The sequence below is a fragment of the Molossus molossus genome, unplaced genomic scaffold (assembly GCF_014108415.1).
Source record: "Molossus molossus isolate mMolMol1 unplaced genomic scaffold, mMolMol1.p scaffold_m16_p_1, whole genome shotgun sequence".
Taxonomy (NCBI): domain Eukaryota; kingdom Metazoa; phylum Chordata; class Mammalia; order Chiroptera; family Molossidae; genus Molossus; species Molossus molossus.
The window spans coordinates 250,928,607-250,948,772 of NW_023425344.1; the positions used below are offsets into that span (position 1 = coordinate 250,928,607).

Sequence of the window (20,166 nt, forward strand, 5' to 3'; positions counted from 1 at the left end):
CTAGGAGGTTGAGGAGGTCCAGGAGGTCCAGGAAGTCCAGGAAGTCCAGGAGGTCCAGGAGGTCGAGGAGGTCCAGGAGGTCCAGGAGGTTGAGAAGGTCCAGGAGGTCTAGGAGGTCCAGGAGGTTGAGAAGGTCCTGGAGGTCCAGGAAGTTCAGGAGGTCCAGGAGGTCCAGGAGGTCCAGGAAGTCCAGGAGGTCCAGGAGGTCCAGGAGGTTGAGAAGGTCTAGGAGGTCCAGGAAGTTCAGGAGGTCCAGGAGGTCCAGGAGGTCTAGGAGGTTGAGAAGGTCCAGGAGGTCCAGGAAGTCCAGGAGGTCCAGGAGGTCCAGGAGGTCCAGGAGGTCTAGGAGGTTGAGAAGGTCCTGGAGGTCCAGGAAGTCCAGGAGGTCCAGGAGGTCCAGGAAGTCGAGAAGGTCCAGGAGGTCGAGGAGGTCCAGGAGGTTGAGAAGGTCCTGGAGGTCCAGGAAGTTCAGGAGGTCCAGGAGGTCCAGGAGGTCTAGGAGGTTGAGAAGGTCCTGGAGGTCCAGGAAGTCCAGGAGGTCCAGGAGGTCCAGGAAGTCGAGAAGGTCCAGGAGGTCGAGGAGGTCCAGGAGGTCCAGGAGGTGGGAACTGGCCGAGGAGCAGGTTGCAGAGGAGCAGCCTTCCTCCGAGAAAGCCCCCCCACCCCTCCGGCCGGGTGTGGCTGTCAGCACTCTCCCTCCCACCCGGGGCGCCAAGTCCTGCAATTCCCTCTCCCCTCCTTCATACTGTAGTGTTTTATTTCAAAGTAATCGCTTTCAGCAGCTTACACGCCTTCTGAATGTGTGCTCTGGCACCTTCGTTCCTTCCAAGGTGTTTCATCATGTGCCAGGTGTGTTTTGTGAGGCTCAGTGGGTTGTCGTTCTGTAGCCAGGGAGCCTGTTGGAGCAGCGTCTGTGGCGGGGTGTTTCTTGTGCCCCCTACTCCGGGCCACTCCCTGCTGGCCAGTCTACACCGGAGGGAGTGGGGGAGTTAAACTCCAACAGCGCCTGTTCTCTTCTGTGCACAGGCTACCACGTGGATGACTTGTTGTTGCTTACAGATTGTTGCTTACAGTCTTTTTTTTTTTTGTTAATCTTTACCTGAGGATATTTTTGCATTGATCTTTTTCATTTTTATTTTATTTTTTTAAATATGTTTTTTATTGATATTTTGAGAGAGGAAGGGAGAGAGAGAGAAAAATGTAGATTGGCTGCCTCCATCCCTATCCCCCCACTGGGGATCGAGCCCACAACCCAGGCATGTGCCCCAACCGAGAATCAAGCTGGGACCACTCAGTCCATGGGATGACGCTTAACCACTGAGCCACACCGGCTGGACTCCACTGATTGTTTTAGATAGAATGGTAGGAGGGAAAGGAGAGAGAGAAACATTGATGTGAGAGAGACACATCACTTGGTTGCCTCCCTGTACAACCCCAACCAGGGCCAGGATCGAACCTGTGACCCTTCAGTCTGTGGGCCAACACCGAGCCAAACTGGCCAGGGCATTGCTTACATTCTTAACTTTCTTTTTGTTTTTTTTTTATCCTCACCCGAGGATATTTTTCGATATTTTGTTCAGATAGAGGGAGAGGGAGAGGGAGAGAGAGAGAGAGAAACATCGACGTGAAAGGGACACATCGAGTGGTTGCCACCCACACGACCCAACCAGGGCCGGGGACAAACTGCAACCGAGGTACGTGCCCTTAGTGGGAACCGAACCCGGGTCTCTCCGGACCGCAGGCCGACGCTCTAACCGCTGAGCCAAACCGGCCAGGGCTACATTCTTAACTTTCAACCAAAGCAGTATCTCCTCTGCAAACGTGCAGCAGTCATATCTAAGTGCTAGTTAATAAAAATAATTTCTGGCTAGTGTCAAAAAGAAAACAAATAGCATTGTGAAATTGACAGCTACATTTTAAAACGTGGGATTTCATGTGAAGATACAGAGACAACTACGGAGCCCTTGCCCGGCACGGCCCCTCCACAGCGTCCACCTGTTCCTGCAGAAGGCGCCTCCCGCGTGCTGGTTACCTGCCCTGACATCTCCGGAGCCTGGGGTACAGCCAGAAACTTGCCATCTACAAGACTGGCCCCCCAGAAGCCTGCTGGATCTCGGAGCACCCTCCTCTAACGAGGGGCCCAAGGAACTAGGACCTCGCCCTGGCCGGTTTGGCTCAGCGGTTAGAGCGTGAGCCTGTGGACCAGAGTCTTGGGTTTGGTTTCCGCTAAGGGCACGTACCTCGGTTGCAGTTTGTCCCCGGCCCCAGTTGGGGTCATGTGGGTGGCAACCAGTCGATGTGTCCCTTTCATGTCGATGTTTCTCTCTCTCTTACCCCCTCTCTCCCTCCTGCTCTATCTAAAGCTAAACTGCAAAAATGTCTTCAGGTGAGGCTAAAAAAAAAAAAGAACTAAGACCTCAATCGATGTTCTTTCTCGTCGATGTTTCTATCTCTCCCTCTCCCTCTCTCTCTAAAATAAAAAAAAACAAACAAACAAAAGCTAGGGCCTCTGCAGGGGCCACCACTGTTCAGGAGACTCACCCATCCACTGGAGCTCTGCCATCTCCATGGCTGGTGAGTGGCCCAGGGCATTGCCCCTGCAGCCTGCGGAAAAGGACGGAACCTGCAGGAGCTACAAGGGGCTTACAGGCCAGGACCCGAGGTGGCCCCGTCACCCGCCTTTTGTGGGAGCACGCCTGTGCCTGACGTAGGGGAAGCAGGTCAGCCTCGGTTGCTGGCTGAGTCCTGTCCACTGCAAAGGAAGAAGGGGGAGTGGGTGCTGGTGGACAGCTGGCCTTCCCCCCACGCCTGGCTGGGAGGCATCCTTCTTAGGAAGCCTGACCCCTTGCGCAGGGCGACCTCCTCGCTTGGAGTGGATGAGCCTTACCTCAGAGGTACTATAAGTCCCAGAGGCCAAATGCACTGAAGATGAATTGTGTGTGTGTGTGTGTGTGTGTGTGTGTGTGTGTGTGAAGATACACATAAAACCTACCATTTCTAGGTGTGCAGCTCACTGGCATTGAGCACATTCACAGTGCTGTGCTGCCGCCCCCACCATCACCTCCAGAGCTTTCTCATCTTCCCAGCCTGAACTGCGGTTCCATTAAACACTGACTCCCCATTCTCCTCCCCCAGCCCCAGCACCACTATCTACTTTCTTAAAATAGTTTTTTCCTTTATTGATTTTTTTAGAGAGAGTGGAAGGGAGAGGGAGAGACAGATAGAAACACCGATGAAAGAGAACATCGGCTGGCTGTCTCCTGCCCCACACTAGGGATTTGGCCCACAACCTGGGCATGCCAGGCCCTGCTCTAGGCAGTGGGTGGAGCAGCGAATGAGACATGCCAGCCCTCATGGGCCACCCTGCCATCTTGTGCCCCCAGGGCCCTGTGCCCACCTGGTGGGGACAGTCTTCCTGGGCAGTACCCCAGCTCAGAAATTCTGCTCACCTCACTGGTCTTCCGGGAAAGTAATTTCTGTCATGCCATTTAAAGTGAATTGATCGATGTTTCTAACTGTCCAGGCTGTTTCAAGCTGCATTTGTAACTACCCGGCTATTGATTTGCAGTGGTGACTGTCTTCACTTTGTACTGAGTCAGTCCCTGGGTGGAAAAGTACAGAGCTGCTGGGGGAGGGGACGAGATGGGTGGGTGAGGTCCCTAGGTGTCCAGAGGCAGTTTCTATCCAGGTATTTGGGGTTATAAATTCCCCCAGAGTGCCCCCCCGCCTCCAACACACACACCCAAAGACCAGTTTGTCATCAAAACATGTAGTTTGGCCCTGCTGGTGTGGCTCAGTGGGTTGAGCATCATCCCACAGACGGAGAGGTCCCAGTTCCATTCCTGTAGGGCACATGCTTGGGTTTCAGCCTTGATCCCCAGTAGGGGGCGTGCAGGAGGCAGCTCATCCATGTTTCTCTCTCACATTGATGTTTCTGTCTCTTCCTTCCTCTCTTAAAAAAAAAAAGACAAATCAATAAAAAAAAAATTCAAAAATCAAGTTTGGCGCAGGGTGGCAGGTGGAAGGGTTAACACTAAGGCAGAGCCCTAGGTGGGGAAGCCCTAGGCAGGAGCTGTTTGTTCCTTTATCTCTGCCCCCCCCCCCCACAGTGCCCACCAGCCACTGCTGGGCAGATGGGCAAACAGCTGGCGCTGGCTTATGAAAGGTTGGCCCATCTGCTAGGAAAACCAGTTCTTGGCAAATGAGAACTTTATTTTAAAAAGAAAGCAGCATCGCCCTGGATGGTTTGGCTCAGCGGTTAGAGCATCGGCCTGCGGTCCAGAGAGACCCGGGTTCGGTTCCCGCTAAAGGCATGTACCTTGGTTGCAGTTTGTCCCCGGCCCTGGATGGGTCGTGCGGGTGGCAGGAACTCGATGTGTCCCTTTCACGTCGATGTTTCTCTCTCTTTCTCTCTCTCCCCCCCTCCCACTCCATCTGAACAAAAAATGGAAAAATGTCCTCGGGTGAGGATTAAATAAATAAATAAATAAATGAAAAGAAAGCAACATCCCAGCATGTCCTCGGTACCTGGCGGGGACATGGCAGGATGCCTGGCAGGGCCACCTGCATAGACCCAGCTCCTCACTGTGCCCAGGCTTTACTTCAGGATGACAGTGGGACCTCCTATCTGCACAGGGTCCTGCCGCATCTGGGTACGAACTAGATAGAATGTTTAAAAATATGTTTTTATTGATTTTCAGAGAGAAGGGAAGGGAGAAAGAGACAGACAGAAATATGGATGTGAGAGGAAATATCCATCAGCTGCCTCCTGCATGCCCCCTGGTGCTAGAGGTCATCGGTGAACGAAACTGGCAGAAATCCCTCTAGAGAGGTAGATATTGTATAGTCAGTTATATGCAATAAATGTCACAGAGGCCCGGTGCTGTGGAAAAAGGGCAAGGGCAGGAGGGAGTGGGATCCGGACCCGGGCAAGGGTGACTAAGGCCATGGAGCCGCTGTGTGCCAGGCAGGAGCCCAGTCGGGGTGGGGGAAGTTCTGGGGGGAGGGGGGCCTGGGCCTGGCTGGCTTTTCCCTGAATGCATGGGGGGGCCCGGGGGGCCTGAGCTAGGGAGGGCCGCGCCTGATCGCTCTGAAGGGGGCCCACTGGCTACTTCCAGGGCCAGAGTAGCCGCACCAGGGAGGCCAGGAAGGTGATGAGAAGTGGCCCGTTCACTTTGGGAGCCCCGCCATGTGTAGTTATTTTCATTTCTGTTAATTCAGTGAAATGAAAACTCAGTCCTCTGGTCACCTTTCAAATGCTCAGTAGCCGCTGTGGCGAGTGCCTTCCACAATGGACCTCACAGGTGTGGGGCATTTCCATCACTGCGAAGCTTCCGTTGGCCTGTGCTGGCCTAGCAGGTGCCGTGGGGTGGGGCTCGGGACAGAGCTGCCGGCGGAGGACGGGATTCAAGAGACTGTGTCCCTGGCCGTGGCCGGTTTGGCTCGGCGGTTGGAGCGTCAGCCTGCGGACCAGAGAGCCGGGGTTCGGTTCCTGCTAGGGACATGTACCAAAAAAAAAAAAAATAGAGGCTGTGTCCCTGGAAGACAGGAATGTAAACGCTCATACTTTTAAAAATATAGATTAGGTATTGAAATAATACTTTGGGTATATGGGTTCAGAAAAATATTACTAAACAACCTTGAAAGGAAGGAAATTCTGACACATGGTACCTGGATGACTTTCTATAAAGTGAAATAAGCCACACAGAAGGACAAATACTCTATGGTCCCTCTTAGAGGGGGTCCCTGGAGGATTCACACTCACGCAGGGACTGCAGTTTGGAATGTCATCAGAGTTCTGTAGTGATGGTTGCACAACAACGTGAATGTATTTAATGTCCCTGAACTATACACTTAAAGTGGTTAAAAGGGTAAATTAAAAATATATGTTTTTATTGATTTCAGAGAGAGGAAGGGTGAGAGATGAAAGAAACATGGTTGGCTGCCTCCTGCACGCCCCCTACTGGGGATCCAGCCTGCAAGCAACCAGGGCATGCATGAGCCCTGCCCGGGAATCCAACTGGCAGCCTCCTGGTGCACGGGATGACGCCCTACCAACGGAGACACACCGGCGGGGCTAAAGGGTAAATTCTATGTTATGTATATTTTGCCACAATTTAAAATATAATTTTTGGTAAATTTGCTGAAGAAACCAACAACGACATACGTATGTATTACTACAGTTAATTTCACCTGCTTTTTTTCCACTTCTTTTACTGTGGCTACTAGACAAATTAAAGCCATTGTTGCTCTCGTTAGTTTCCGTCAAGCGGGGCTGCTGCAGTGGGCACAGCCCCCCAGGGTCTCCGTGGTCCGGAGGGAGAGATGCACAAGTGTGACCCAGCACAGAGAGCCCTGAATGGGGCCTGGCCAGCCACGAGAGGGTGGGAGCAGGTGAGGCAGCAACTGGCCGGTGTCAGGGGTCCCCATCTGCCAGGACAAGCCGAGGGCAGTTCGCTTCCTTCTCCCTCCCCGTTCACAGGCCCTGAGAACAGAACTGTGGTTTACCTGAACGTATAACTGCGGGGCTTCGTCTGCCCATGAAACAGGGCATCGGCAGCCTGCTTCCTAAAGACAGGCCTACAGTGGCGGCTCCCAAAGGTGGGCTCACATCCTCACCCTCATACCTGGGACTGTGACCTTATGTGGAAGCAGGGACTTTGCAGATGTCATTACCTTCAAGATACCATCCTGGATACAGAGACACTCCAAGGGGAGCGTGAAGGTGGGGGCTGAGGCTGGAGTCACGCCTGTCCCAGCCAAGGGACTTGTGAGCCACTAGAAGCTGGAGAGAGGCCTGGAACAGGCTCCTGGAGCCTCCGGGGCACCAACCCTGCCCACACCTCGGTTTCCAACTTCTGGTCTATAGAACTGTAAGAGAATAAATGTCTGTTCTGTGAAGCCCCCCAGTTTGTGGTCGTCTGTGGCTGGCCACAGGAATCACACGGATGGGTTTCAGACTTGGAGCTCATGGGAAATCAGGAGGAACTCGGGGCATTTGGGAATGAGATTCGGTCGATGTGCGGTCCTGGGAAAGAACAAGCTTTATGTCTGGTGGATCAGCAGCTTCTAGAATGAATCAATAGAGGAAAATTTCCAGAAGCCTTGCTAAAAGCCTCTTCCTGACTCTACTCTCCAGAGCTGAGAACGTGGGCAAAGCTTTAGTCTTATTTACTGCAGCCAAGTGGCACTGGAGTGGGGCCCAATGGCTACACTGAGTGGGGGCCTAGCATTAAGTTTTCTTTCTCGTAGCCTCAGTTTCCCTACCTGTAAAATGGGCAGAGCATGGGACATGGGTGTGAGGTGCTTTGTGCCAACACAAAGGACGAGGGCTGCTTTCAGTCACCGAGTTTCTATGCAGACAGGATTGCAGGTGCTGGAAATGGGTAGAGGCCAAGGGCGCACGCAGCTCAGCTGGACCTGCCCAGCCTAGTCACGGTGGGCTGACCTGGGGTATCCCGAGGCTGGGTTTTCCCGTTCTAGCCCTTGTGCACTTCCCTGGTCAGGCCTGCCTCCTCCTCCAGTCTGTCCTGTGGTGGTGAGCAGATCCTGGCACAGTTGGGAGCTCGCTCAGGGTACTGAACACACACAGGACTGAGAGCCCTTCCGGTGGGCGGGCAGCCAGCTCTGCCTGCTCCAGGGTCTCCTTGGGCCGGGCCTTCCCCCTGCACAGGTGACGGGAGAAGAGGCTGTCCCAGTGGCTGGGGGCCTGCTGCTCCTGGGGGACCCTCTACATCTACCTTTAGCCTGCCTCCCGCCCACAGGCTGTCTTTCTCCTGGGCATTTCTGGAGTTATGTGGTCCAGGTTGGGCCAACATAGAGGCAATTCTGGCAGGAGGAGAGATGTGACCCTCTTGTTCCAAACATGATTGTGAATCCACCAGATCATACAGGGACGAAGAAATCCACTAAGAGAAAAAACCAGTGTACCACTGTCCACAATTGCACTTCATATGTAAACAGGTGTGTCTGCCAGCCCGAAGGAGAGTGGGTGGGACATCAGGCCGGGGTTTAACAAGCTGATTGGGTAAGCCAGACCAGTGTTGATGTGGAGGTGACCGCCTCCACCCCCAGGCTGCTGCACAAGGGAACAGGGCAGAGCGGGGGAGGAGCAGGCGAAGACCAGGATTCTGCCTGCACTAGTTACATCCAGCACCTGGGTGATGACTGTTTCCTCTATGGTTGGTTGGTTTGTCCGTCCGTCCGTCCATCCATCCATCCATCCATCCATCCATCCATCCATCCATCCATGGTAGCCCCCACTGATTGAGAACCACCATATTCAAGAACCTGAGCTAGGTCTGGGGTCTATGGGAAGGAGGAAGGGGCAGGAGACACCACAGGAATTAAGATGGGGTCTGTGCCCCCAGAAGATCACAGACTCCCCCAGAGGAGTCTGTCTTACTGGAGAGAGGGGGAGGAGGTGGCGCTCTGTGGAGGGAGCACCAGAGAGAGTGTGGTCAGGCACCCAGTACATAGAGGGGGTTGCAGCCCGTGAGCCCGGAGCAGACTGTGCTGACTCAGGGCAGACCTGGCACCTGCGTGGCTATTTTTGTATAAAGACTGGGAAAAGCTACCCATCTGCTGGTCTGAGGTGGCCCATATCTGTGTCCTTGAACGAGTCCATGCCCTTCTGGGGTGGCAGCCATCCCAGGAGAAAAGTGGGCCTTGGGGGCATTCTGTACGGTGTCCGTTACATGGGAGGAAGCATTTTTCAGAACTCATGGAAGGCAGCCTTAAGATGTGTGCATTTCACGTTATGTGAACTTTCCCTAAAAACAAATGCTCACCTCTGTTTATGATACTCATGCTGAAGTGCTTAGGGCTGAAATGGACTGATGTTGCAACTTGGAAATGCATCCAAAATAAGATGGATTTATGGACAACGGAATGGAGAAAAGGAGACAGGTGACAAAGCAAACAGGCAACACGTTCACCTTAGAACCTCAGGGGTGGCTACATGGGTATTCACTGTACAATTTTCTATATGTTTGCATATTTTCTTAATAAAATGTTGAGGTCAAAATCCCCAATGCAGAATATCAGTTTCCCATGACATGTCTCTGATCCCAGGTCCCGGCCCCATTGTTTATCTCTATTATAGTGTTTATCAAACTACACTGACATTATTTCAATAACAATTCCCTTCACTTGGACCCTTCTCCCAGCTGCTGGCACCCCCGCTTATTTTATTTATTTATTTTTTTGTCCTCACCTGAGGACAGTTTTGCATTTATCTCAAGATAGAGCAGGAGGGAGAGAGGGGGGAAGAGAGTGAAAGAAACATCCATGTGAGAGAGACACATCGAGTGGCTGCCACCCACACGACCCCAACCAGGGCTGGGGACAAACTGCAACCGAGGTACATGCCCCTTAGCGGGAACCGAACCGGGGACTCTCTGGTCCGTGGGCTGATGCTCTAACCGCTGAGCCAAACCAGCCACGGCCCTGCTTATTTTATTATTCTTATTTAATGTTTTTATTGATTTTTTTTAGAGGGAGAATAAGGGAGAGAGAGATTGAAACATTGATGTGAGAAACATCGATTGGCTGCCTCCTGCACGCCCCCTACTAGGGATCAAGCCTGCAACCCAGGCATGTGCCCTGACCAGGAATTGAACTGGGACTTCTCAGTACATGGGAGGATGCCCAATCCATGGAGCCACACCTGCCGGGTGGCACACCCTGTTTAGGTAATCACAGAAAATGGGTGAAATCTCCACGCCACATATTGTGGGAAGCCCAGCACTTTTGCTAAGATACCTCAGGATTCGCAGAGAGGACATGACCTTCCTTCCATAGCAGAGACTCAGGTGCACTCCCTGCCTGCACGCAAGCATCAGTCTTCATCTGGGGACATCCTGGGTCCACTGATGGCTCTGTGATGGCTTCCCTCACAGCCTGGTGCCCCCAGGGAATGCTGGAAGGGGGGCCCAGGGGCCCAGGATGGCTGGGCCTCTCCAGTAGGGAGCCATCCTTCTTACATGACTGCTCAGGATCCCCAAAAGCACAAATGTGAAAGCCTCCAGGCCTCTGAAGGCCTAGAACCGGGACTGGGCACTGCCACTCCAGCTGTATTCAGGAGCAGGCTGGCCCAGCGGGCACAAGCGGGGCTGGTCAGGAACGCGGGGGACCCTTCACCAAGCAGGACCCAGGACTCTCTCCCCTGCAACTAGGAAATGTGAGATAGGGAGTGGTGGGCTTCCCTCTGGGGCTCCCCACTCCCTCACCCCACCTCTTGGGCCCTAAAGGGCTGCTGTTTCCCCTTTCTGAGGGAGTGGTCAGTGAAGTTTAATGTTGGCAGCTGGGCTCTTTAAAGGAAAAACCCCTGGTCCTGGCTGCCCGGACTCAGGATGCAAACTCACCCTGGCTGGGTGGTTCAGCTGGTGGGAGTGTTGTCCTGTGCACCAAAATGTTGTGGGTTGGATTCCAGGTCAGAGCTCATACCTAGGTTTCGGGTTTGGTCACCCGTTGGGGCACATGCAGGAGGCAACCTATTGATGTTTCTCTCTCACATCAGTGTTTCTCTCTCTCCCTTCCTCTCTCTCTAAAAACAATAAAAATACACATCTTTGCCCTGGCCGGTTTGGTTCAGCGGTTGGAGGATTGGCCTGCAGATCAAAGAGTGGAGGGTGCGATTCTGGTCAAGGGCACGTGCCCCGGTTGTGGCTCGGTCCCTGGCCCTGGTCGGGGTTGTGCAGGAGGCAATCAATCAATGTGTCTCTCTCGCATCGATGTTTCTCTCTGTCTCCCTCTCTCTCTCTCTCCCTCATCTGGTGAGGATTTAAAAATAAAATACATGTCCTCAGGTGAGGATTTTTTTTTCCTTTATTGATTTTAGAGAGGAAGTGAGAGGGAGAGACAGAAACATTAATGAGAGAGAACATCGATTGGCTGCCTCCTGCATGCCCCCTACTGAGGATCGGGCCCACAACCTGGGCATGTGCCCTGACCGGGAATCAAATCGGCGACCTCTTGGTGCATGGGTCGGCGCTCAACCACTGAGCCACGCTGGCCAGACCTCAGGTGAGGATTAAAGAAAACAACAATAGCCCTGGCTGGTTTGGCTCAGCAGTTAGAGTGTCAGCCGGTGGACCAGGGAGTCCTGCTAAGGGCACATATCTCGTTTGCAGTTTGTCCCCAGCCCCGGTAAGGGTTGTGTGGATGACACCAGTCGATGTGTCTCTCTCACATTGATGTTTCTCTCTCTCTCTTCCTCCCACTCCATCTGAAGATAAATGCAAAAATGTTCTCAGGTGAGGATTAAAAAAAAAATAGTAACACCCTGGACACCTGATAAACACCATTTTTAAAGCTGAAGCCAGAGACCTGTGACCTGTGGCACAGAGCAAAGCAGGGGGAGCCCAGATTAGCCCTACCCCTGGTCCTGATTCCATTGGGTCACCAGGCCACCCCTCTGGGCGCAGGCTCTGCAAGCCTCCCGCAGGCTGGGGGAGGGGGCCGGTCCAGGAGGGGCAAGCATGCTGCCAGCTGCAGACCTGGCTTCTCTTCTGTCTTCCTACTCTCCCCATTCACTCCCTACCCCCTCTCAGGCACGCAGGGACCGGGGTTGGGGGAGTGGGGCCTGGCCACTGGACTGTGGACCCCTCAGGATGCAAGAGAAATCCCAGCATCCTTATGTCTACAGAGCTGCCCCTGGACACATGCAAGGACATTTACAGTAAAAAGACGACTCCCTTTCCACTTGAGATAGATGATGCTGTGTGGTTTGTTCTGCGTTGTGCTTTTTTCTGCTGCAGTTCCTCCACTTGGACCTTCATCTGCTGGGTCCTTCCCACCTGCCATGTGAATGTCCCTCTTTCAGAGGCCCCTGATCCCTGGGAAATGTAGAGCTTCCCCCTCAGCACCTGACCCAGGGCTCCATCTCTGCTCTACAGGCCATGGGCTCTCCCATTGCCCAGCCTGGCGCCTGCTACTATAGTACTTAGTAAACACTGGGAACGAAATCAATGGGAGACTGTGTGCTTGGGTTCATCTCAGATGCCCAGGGGCCCGGCAAGATGCAGGAGGCCAGCATGCAGATATTTTCACTCTGCCTTGAGCAGGGACCTCAGCCATGGCTTTGTCCTCAGTGCAGCTTCATCTGGGCCTGCGGGCTGCTCCAAAGCTACTCCAGTTCAGCCTCTAGATCTGCAGGTTGCCTGCTGATCTCTCCAAGTTTGGGAACAGAGTTGGTGATGGGAAGGGGACAGGATAGAGGAGGTGTCTACATTTGGGAAAAGCAGAGGATAGAAAGGCAGAAAGGCAGGAAGGCAGGGAGGAGAGGCTGCTCCCACCAGGCCTTCTCCCAAATGGAGGAGCACTCACCAGGGAGCAAGAAGGAAGCCTGCTCCCTGTTCCTGGGTCTGTTGGAGGAAGTTCTAGGTTGGCTGCAGGGTAGTGGGGTGCAGGGCAGGCCCTGGTCAAAGGTTCTGAGCCACCCCCTCTGGTACAGCCTGAGACAGGTCCCTGGCTAACTCAGAAGGCTGTTGGCCACAGGGGTGCTTGGAGGCCACCAGGACTTGTAGACCAGTGTTTGCTTCCTGAGGCTCTGGTCCTCCAGGTTTGTGGGAAACCAATAATGGGTTTACTGTCCCTGAGTGGCTCTGCTGAAGCTTCCCCACCACAAAGGCATTAACTCCTCAGCTCTGATAGTGTCTGCATAAGGGGCAGGGCTCTGATGATTCCTAAATCATGGGAAGCGGTAAGCAGGCCATGACACTTGCAGGGCCTCAGCTGCAGCATCTGTGAAATGGGGAGAGCATGCCTCTCAGAGCTGCTGCGAAGATCAGAGGTTTGAAAGGGACTGAGGATGTTTAGGGCAGTTGCTAGGCTCAGTGTGAGATCCTGGGTGAGGATGACTCCAGCAGGCTGCTGAGTGATGGATGCATTGTGTTCTCTCCAGATTCAGGAGGCTCATGGGTGTGGTGGATGAATTAGCTTTTTCCCAGCGCTCCAGACTCATTCCTGCCTGAGGACTTTTGGCTGGAATGCTCACCTCCAGGTTTGCACAGTAGGCTCCTTCCTATTATTTAGGTTGCCTCTGACTTGCCTGCCTCATAGTTCACCCCTTGCCCACCTGGCCTCTGTCTGTTGCATCATCTTATCTCAAATTTCTGCATGGCACTGCATGAGCAGGGATCTTACTATCCTGTTTACCATCGTATCTTGGCTCTTATCTGGCCAATAACTATTTGTTGAGAGAATAAAAGAATGAGATAATAAGGTCTAAACAGAGTGGCAGCAGTGGGGATGGGCTAAAGCAACATTAAGGAGGTAAGACTCTCCGTCAGCCAAGGAAGAGGGCATAAGCATCTCAGGTTTCTAAGAGTCCAGAGTCACAGAGGAAGGAGGCTTGCACAGACCCCTCCTCTCTTCTCCTGAGCACTCTGGTTACAGCTGCCATGCCCAGCCCCAAGGTGGTTGTAAGGAGCAGGTGTCATCCAAATCACTGAGGGAGTGTTGAGGGGTTGTTAGACTGAGTCACTGCCTCTCCCTCAGCCCAGTAACTGCTGTGTCACCATAGAGATCCTCTCTTTGAGCAGACCTTTGCATTTTGAAATGAAAGCAAAGTAACTGGACCTCCCTGTGAAAATCTAGCAGCACTGGTTTCCTGGTGACTGCAATGGCAAGGTTAAAACGACTGCAGGTCATGGATGATACCATCTGGAGGGCAGCCTGTTCGAAAGCAAGTAGGGGTGGGGGCTGGCACAGGAGCCCCTCTGGTTAATAGTGCCACGGGGCCTGCACTCGGGACATCTGCAGCAGCTGGCGAGGGCGGGGTGGTTTCCATGCTGGTGGCAGACAAAGAGCTGCGCCCACTGAATCAGCGCTGCTGAGTCAGGCCCGGGGAGCCGCGGTGCAGCAGGGCGAGGCCCAGGAGGCTCCCTGACCTGGAAGTGCCGCCCTTCACCGGGCTGGAGGTCGTGGCACTGCAGTCAGGGGTGTGCAGTGGCCATGGCTGCTGTGGGGGTACAGTACGGGGTGGCATCTCTGCTGCGGCCAGGGACTAGCGGTTAAGCATCTGTCCCTTCCGCTCTTGCCAGCCGGCGGCGCCCTCGTGTTGAGCCGGGGCCTGGGAAGGTCTCGGAGAAAGAAGGGCCCCGGGTTAGCCTGGCCCCTCAGGGCCCTCCCTCTGGCGGGCGGGGGGGAGCCCTCCTTGCGGTTCGGGAAGGACTCGATGGGACACACGGCGCTTGAGGACGGACATCGGAACGCGCCAGACAGCGCTCCTGGCCTGGGAGCGGGAGTGGCCACGCCCCCTCCGCCCGCCGCGGCGGCGGGGCAGGTGACGTCACGAGGCGCGCGGCATTGTGGGGCGGGGCCGAGCCGGGGGAGGGACTCCGAGACGCCATTTTCGGCGGCAGGAACGGCGGGGCAGGAACCGGCAGCGCGCGGGCGGCGGCTGCGAGGGGAGCCGCGGGGACAGCGCGCGCGGACGGCCAAGGATGCTGCGGGGCGGCCGCGCCGGCGCCCCTCGCTCGTGACCGCGGCGTTGCACCTGAGGCGGCGGGCCCCACGCTGCCCTGCTCTGCGCACGCGCCCGCGGCCTCCGGAGCTGACAGCGCGAGCGCGCGGCCCGCGGGAGCAGCCCGGTGAGTGCGGCGGCCCCGGGCCTCACCCGGGTCCCCTCAGGGCCGCTCCCCGCGCGGCGCCCGTCCTCACCCGCGTCTGTTCCCTTTTCCCTCCCGTTCCCGGCCGCCGCCACACCCACGGCCTCTCCAGGTTCGGGTTTCTTCGTCTGTGCATCCCCGCTCCGGCCCCGCCCCGCATTCCCGCCCGGCCCTGCGTCTCCGGCCCCGCATCCCCGCTCAGGATCCGATCCCGGGTCCCACATCCCTCCTCCGGCTCCGCATCCCCGGCCCCACATCCCGCTCCGGCCCTGCATCCCTGCCCCGCATCTCCGCTCCGGCTCCGCATTCCGGGCCCGGCATCCCCGCCCCGGCTCCGTATCTCCGGCCTCGCATCTTTACCCCGGCTCCGCATCCCCATCTCCTCCCGGCTGCGAGCGGGGGCGGCCGTTCCGGGAACAGCTGCGGCTCCGGGAGCCGCGCCGAGGAGGTGGCTGCCCCCGGGAAGGCGGCGCGCGGGGCGGGGGGCGCCGGGAGGGGCACCCGCCGGCTTTGCTTTGTCCGAATCCTCCCTCTTCCTTCCGGCCGCCGCCCTCTCCCGCGGCACCGCCCTGGGCCATGCGCCTGTCACGCTCGCGGGCGACGTGCGGCCCGGCTGGTGGGAAGCGCGCAGGTCCCCCCGAGAGGCCGCCGGAACTCGCCTCCTTCGCGATCCCTTATTTATCCCTGTACTAGCCAGACGCGAAACGGTCCTTCCAGTGTGTCCACCAGCGCTTGCGGGGCTCCTGCTTCACTTGCCGCAGCCCCGTGCGGGAATACTTGCTTGTCAGATTAGTGCCCCTTTTTCCTTAAAAACGTTAAAATAAAGCATTAGAAAAGTGAAATTAATGCCCCCTGGACTGGGCTGTTTTATCACGAGGTTGGTAGCTCCACGTAATTTTGCGTTAGAAATTTTGTGTTGTGGTTGCATATTGCTGTTTTATTATTTAAACGACACATTAAGGCTCGACACATAAAGCGTTTGATAAGGAGTACCGACTGGTAAAGTGTTTTTAAAAAGTGTGAGAACAACGGAAATTTTGAGGTATACCATTTAAAGTTGTGTAAAGGGCAGTTCTTTGATTCTTTGCATCAGTTAAATTCCAAGGCTATTTTGTGCAGCATGACTAAGCCATTGATCAGAATCACTAGCTCAAAATACATTGTAATAGTTCAGTGAAAAACCCGTTAGGAAATTGGAATGACCTCCTTAAATCTCATCTTATTAGAGTTCTGGATTTACCTCTTTCAGGGACTGGCAACAAGACTTAGAGTGGGGATTTTGATTAATTGTTCTGTTTCCTAGGTATCTGTAAGAATAGAGTGATACTAATATTAAAGATTCTAGGTGGGAGGGTAGGCATTCTTAAGAGCATTTTCCCCACCTTCTCTCAGAATGCAACATCATGGTGCAGTGGAGCCTGGCAGCCCTGTGGTGTTACTGAGGGGAGTGGAGGGCACAGGGTGGTGACCTCACTGTGGCCTGGCTCCTTCACCTGGCTTGGCAGTGTCTTCTAAAAACACTGTACCTTACATAGTGAAGGTGGAAAGACATGCATGGGAATTAGGACAGTGATTATCTCTGGAAAGGAGGAGGGAGGAAATGCCACTTGGGAGGGGCACAGTATTATAAATAAATTGTGTGTTATGAAGCTTGTTTCATAATGCTGAAAATAGATAAGTCAATATGTACCTTTCCATATAGGGCTATAAACTATCTTTAAACAATTGTGTAAAAAGATAACTAGAAATAGAAAAGTCAAAAGTTGAATAAATAGGATTTGTATAATCTGAAAACAGAAGTGGAATATGATAAGAAACCAGAACTTTATTGTAACAAAGTAATCGGTAATATCAGTCATCAGTAATAACGTAAATAGAAGTACAGGAAAGTTTTAAGTGTCAAATTTTGGGGTATAAAGTAGAAATTAGCATATCAAGATTGTGAAAATATGGTTTTAAATGTCTATTGAGAACCTACTGAATGGCAGGCGCTCTGCTAATTAGCAGTGTTTGTCGGTAGGAGCTCACAGTCTGGAGGGGAGAAGGAAATGGATGAATACCTCTGATTAGATTAACAGCTGTGCTGAGTGCCTGAGGAGGTGATTCCATATATGACACTTGAAGAGAAGTACACAGGATGGATGGGATTGGAGGTAGTGGTTCTGGGAGACCTGACCAAGGTGCTGCAGCAAGGGAGAGTGTTGGAATGGGTGAGATGGAAAGATGAGATCTGGACAGGCTTATACAACTTGCCTGCGGGTTGCTTTCATCCTGAGTGTGGGAAGGAGGATTGGAGGATTCAGGGAGTGAGGTGACATTTTAGAAAGAGCTTTGATAGTGTGGCAGGTGCTTTGAACTGAGATGAGACTAGTTAGGGAGCCATAAATCCCAAGTGAGGACTGAGAGTGAGTTAGGGCAGTGACAGTAGGAACAGAGGAACAGATGGTTAGAGTAGTCTTGATTTGGGGCTGAGTAGACTGGGGTAAGGGTGGGGCTGCACGCTGGTAGAGAGGGGTGGGCAGTATCCGCAGCCAGAGCCAAGTACTAAAACAAGTGGGATCCTGTCACTCCTCTGCTAAAGTGTTTGCCAGTGTCTTGTAAGCACCCTGCCCACATTTCTGTCCCTCATCTTCCTACTGCCTCATGGAGGCACATCCCTCTTCTGGATATCAGTGTTCTCACTTCCTCCATGCTCCTTAGCACTTCTCACTTTCTTAAGTATGGCTTACTTAATTATTTTCTTATTTAGTTTATTGCCTGCTGCCTACACTTACCTCCATGAGGGCATGATTTTTACCTATTGTATTCATTGACAGTGGTTGGCATGGAAAACACTTAATAAGTGTTTATTAAAGGAATGCATCTAGAATGACTTCCTGGTCTCTAACTTGGGTGACTCACTGGCTGGTGGTTTTGCATAGGTTAAATCTGAAGTGTTGTGGCAGCCATGTGTACTCCTGGGCAGTTGGAGATTTAAGGCTGGAGCTCAAGACAGATTTAGGCTGGAGATAAAGATTTGAGAGACCTCATTATATTGTCCAAAGCCAGTTGTGTGGTCCTTCATGGCCCCTTCTAGAGGTCTTCTGACTGTAGACTAGGAGTGGCCCTGAAGAGCAGGAGGAGTGAACCCTGGGAAACAAGGGAGGAGTAGGTCAGTATCAAATTGGCTAAGAGGTCACAGAAGAGTTGGACAGAAAAGTCTGTTGGATTTGGCTTCTAGGAGGTTCTTAATGACCTTCCAGATTTTTCCTGACAATATTCCTTCTTGAGGAAGGAAGGGCTAATTCAGAGATGACCTGCCCGCTCTCCAAGTCATCCTTCTGTCATTCTGCTCTGCAGCCTCCTGGCTAATGTGCTCTCAGATCAAACACGATTTATTATTTTATTTTGTTTTAACTACTTTTTGGAGGCAGATGAAAGGAATTTGGGTCTATGTTTTTTTTTTTTTATCCTCACCCGAGGACACTTTTCCATCTTTTGTTCAGATAGAGTGGGAGGGAGAGAGAGGAACAGAAAGAGAGAAAAACATTGATGTGAAAGGGACACATCGAGTGGCTGCCACCCGCACAACCAACCAGGGCTGGGGACAAACTGCAACCAAGATACATGCCCCTAGCGGGAATTGAACCTGGGTCTCTCTGGACTGCAGGCCGACGCTCTAACCGCTGAGCCAAACCAGCCAGGGCATTGGGTCTATGTTTTTGAATGTCCCAGCCTCTGAAGTTTACTATACTACTACTGATGAAACTGATAATAGTGAGGTTAGCACTGTACCAGGTAAAATTGGTGCTGTAACCACCTCTTTTCTTTTTGTTGTTATTGTTATTGGTGTGTGTGTGGGTGGGGCATTGATTTGTTGTTCCCCCCACCTATCCATGCATTTATTGGTTGCTTCTTTTTTTGTTAATCCTCATCTTTCCATTTTTTGTTCAGATAGAGTGGGAGGGAGAGAGAGGAAGAGACAGAGAGAGAAACATCGACGTGAAAGGGACACATCGAGTGGCTGCCATCCACACAACCCAACCAGGGCCAGGGACAAACCGCAACCGAGGTACGTGCCCTCAGCAGGAACCGAACCTGGGTCTCTCCAGACCGCAGGCCGACGCTCTAACCGCTGAGCAAAACTGGCCAGGGCCATTGGTTGCTTCTTGTATGTGCCCTGACTGGGGATTGAACCTGAAGCCTTGTTGTATTGGGACGACACTCAAGTCACTGAGTCACACCGGCCAGGCTTATCTCTCTATTTTAAGGTCAATTGATTTGGGACCTTAATTATATCTGCAAAATCTTTTTGCTGCAGTCCTGAGATTAGTGGTTGATTGAATAACTGGGAGAAGGTGTGGATACCCAGGGGCCAAGAATCTTGAGGGGAGCCTGGCTGGTGTGGCTTAATAGATTGAGCATCATCCCATGGACTGGGAGGTCCCAGTTCGATTTCCAGTCAGGGCACGTACCTGGGTTGTGGTCTCGATCCCCAGTGTGGGGCGTGCAGGAGGCAGCTGATCGGTGTTTCTCTGTCATTATTGTTTCTCTCTCCCCTTCTCCCTTCTTCTTTATCTAAAAAATCAAACTGGTGCCCTGGCCAGTTTGGCTCAGCAGTTAAAGCGTCAGACTGCGGTCTGGAGAGACCCAGGTTCGGTTCCCGCTAAGGGCACGTACTTCGGTTGTAGTTTGTCCCCGGCCCTGGTTGGTTGTGCGGGTGGCAGCCACTCGATGTGTCCCTTCACGTCGATGTTTCTCTCTCTCTCTCCCTTCCTCTCTCTCCCTCCCACTCTCTCTGAACAAAAAATGGAAAAATATCCTTGGGTGAGGATAAAAAAAAAAAATCAAACTGGTGATTTGATGTATGGGTCACCACTCAGCCACTGAGTCACACCAGTTAGGCATGGAGTAACAATTTCTGAGAATATGCAGCATTAACATAGAACAGTTAGGAAATTCTCCTTTAAAAAACTGAGATATATTAGCCCTGGCTAGTGTGGCTCAGCGTTTAGAGCGTCAGCCTGCAGTCCAGAGACCAGGGTTTGGTTCCTGCTAAGGACACGTACCTTGCTTGCAGTTTGTCCCCGGCCCTGGTTGGGTCATGCGGGAGGCAGCCACTCGATGTGTCCCTTCCACGTTAATGTTTCTCTCTTTCTATCTCTTCCTCTCTCTCCTTCCCACTCTATCTGAACAAAAAATGGAAAAATGCCCTCGGGTGAGGATAAAAAAAAATTGAGATATATTTTGCATATAGTGAGCTACTAAGATTTTTTATCTTCACTCGAGGACTTTTTTTTCTCATTTTTTGTTCAGATAGAGTGGGAGGGGGAGAGAGAGAGAGAGAGAAACAACGTGAAAGGGACACATTGAGTGGCTGCCACCCGCACAACCCATCCAGGGCCGTGGACAAACTGCAACCGAGGTACGTGCCCTCAGCGGGAACCGAACCCGGGTCTCTGGACCGCAGGCCGATGCTCTAACCGCTGAGCCGAACCGGCCAGGGCCTAAGATTTTGAATATACTGTTCATTCAGTTTTGATGAATGCATATCAAAATAGAGCCCAGAAAGTTC

General features: G+C 53.0%; 1 protein-coding gene across 2 annotated transcripts in view; it reads left to right on the plus strand.

Annotated features, from left to right (window-relative positions):
• The first annotated feature begins 14,268 nt into the window (after positions 1–14,268).
• Positions 14,269–20,166, plus strand: part of KLC1 (kinesin light chain 1) — a 62,181-nt gene continuing 56,283 nt past the window's right edge. Inside the window, exon 1 of one of the 2 annotated variants that reach the window (XM_036246831.1) lies at positions 14,269–14,287. The gene's annotated coding sequence lies outside the window, so the exon portion shown is untranslated. Of the gene's footprint in view, positions 14,288–14,529; positions 14,595–20,166 lie in introns of those variants that run through there. The other variant, XM_036246820.1, reaches the window with a different exon arrangement.